Raw genomic sequence first — 2,096 nt, 5'->3', positions numbered from 1 at the left:
GAAGAGAGAGGCATTTGGACGATTTTTGCAGGGAAAAAATGCAATTGAGTGGGAGATGTATAAAAGAAAGAGACAGGAGGTCAAGAGAAAGGTGCAAGAGGTGAAAAAGAGGGCAAATGAGAGTTGGGGTGAGAGAGTATCATTAAATTTTAGGGAGAATAAAAAGATGTTCTGGAAGGAGGTAAATAAAGTGCGTAAGACAAGGGAGCAAATGGGAACTTCAGTGAAGGGCGCAAATGGGGAGGTGATAACAAGTAGTGGTGATGTGAGAAGGAGATGAAGTGAGTATTTTGAAGGTTTGTTGAATGTGTTTGATGATAGAGTGGCAGATATAGGGTGTTTTGGTCGAGGTGGTGTGCAAAGTGAGAGGGTCAGGGAAAATGATTTGGTAAACAGAGAAGAGGTAGTAAAAGCTTTGCGGAAGATGAAAGCCGGCAAGGCAGCAGGTTTGGATGGTATTGCAGTGGAATTTATTAAAAAAGGGGGTGACTGTATTATTGACTGGTTGGTAAGGTTATTTAATGTATGTATGACTCATGGTGAGGTGCCTGAGGATTGGCGGAATGCGTGCATAGTGCCATTGTACAAAGGCAAAGGGGATAAGAGTGAGTGCTCAAATTACAGAGGTATAAGTTTGTTGAGTATTCCTGGTAAATTATATGGGAGGGTATTGATTGAGAGGGTGAAGGCATGTACAGAGCATCAGATTGGGGAAGAGCAGTGTGGTTTCAGAAGTGGTAGAGGATGTGTGGATCAGGTGTTTGCTTTGAAGAATGTATGTGAGAAATACTTAGAAAAGCAAATGGATTTGTATGTAGCATTTATGGATCTGGAGAAGGCATATGATAGAGTTGATAGAGATGCTCTGTGGAAGGTATTAAGAATATATGGTGTGGGAGGCAAGTTGTTAGAAGCAGTGAAAAGTTTTTATCGAGGATGTAAGGCATGTGTACGTGTAGGAAGAGAGGAAAGTGATTGGTTCTCACTGAATGTAGGTTTGTGGCAGGGGTGTGTGATGTCTCCATGGTTGTTTAATTTGTTTATAGATGGGGTTGTTAGGGAGGTGAATGCAAGAGTTTTGGAAAGAGGGGTAAGTATGAAGTCTGTTGGGGATGAGAGAGCTTGGGAAGTGAGTCATTTGTTTTTCGCTGATGATACAGCACTGGTGGCTGATTCATGTGAGAAACTGCAGAAGCTGGTGACTGAGTTTGGTAAAGTGTGTGAAAGAAGAAAGTTAAGAGTAAATGTGAATAAGAGCAAGGTTATTAGGTACAGTAGGGTTGAGGGTCAAGTCAATTGGGAGGCAAGTTTGAATGGAGAAAAACTGGAAGAAGTAAAGTGTTTTAGATATCTGGGAGTGGATCTGGCAGCGGATGGAACCATGGAAGCGGAAGTGGATCATAGGGTGGGGAAGGGGGCGAAAATTCTGGGAGCCTTGAAGAATGTGTGGAAGTCGAGAACATTATCTCGGAAAGCAAAAATGGGTATGTTTGAAGGAATAGTGGTTCCAACAATGTTGTATGGTTGCGAGGCGTGGGCTATGGATAGAGTTGTGCGCAGGAGGATGGATGTGCTGGAAATGAGATGTTTGAGGACAATGTGTGGTGTGAGGTGGTTAGATCGAGTAAGTAACGTAAGGGTAAGAGAGATGTGTGGAAATAAAAAGAGCGTGGTTGAGAGAGCAGAAGAGGGTGTTTTGAAATGGTTTGGGCACATGGAGAGAATGAGTGAGGAAAGATTGACCAAGAGGATATATGTGTCGGAGGTGGAGGGAACGAGGAGAAGTGGGAGACCAAATTGGAGGCGGAAAGATGGAGTGAAAAAGATTTTGTGTGATCGGGGCCTGAACATGCAGGAGGGTGAAAGGAGGGCAAGGAATAGAGTGAATTGGATTGATGTGGTATACCGGGGTTGACGTGCTGTCAGTGGATTGAATCAGGGCATGTGAAGCGTCTGGGGTAAACCATGGAAAGCTGTGTAGGTATGTATATTTGCGTGTGTGGACGTATGTATATACATGTGTATGGGGGTGGATTGGACTATTTCTTTCGTCTGTTTCCTTGCGCTACCTCGCAAACGCGGGAGACAGCGACAAA

Source organism: Panulirus ornatus, chromosome 23 (assembly GCF_036320965.1).
Source record: "Panulirus ornatus isolate Po-2019 chromosome 23, ASM3632096v1, whole genome shotgun sequence".
Taxonomy (NCBI): domain Eukaryota; kingdom Metazoa; phylum Arthropoda; class Malacostraca; order Decapoda; family Palinuridae; genus Panulirus; species Panulirus ornatus.
This window is presented reverse-complemented; position numbering follows the sequence as displayed.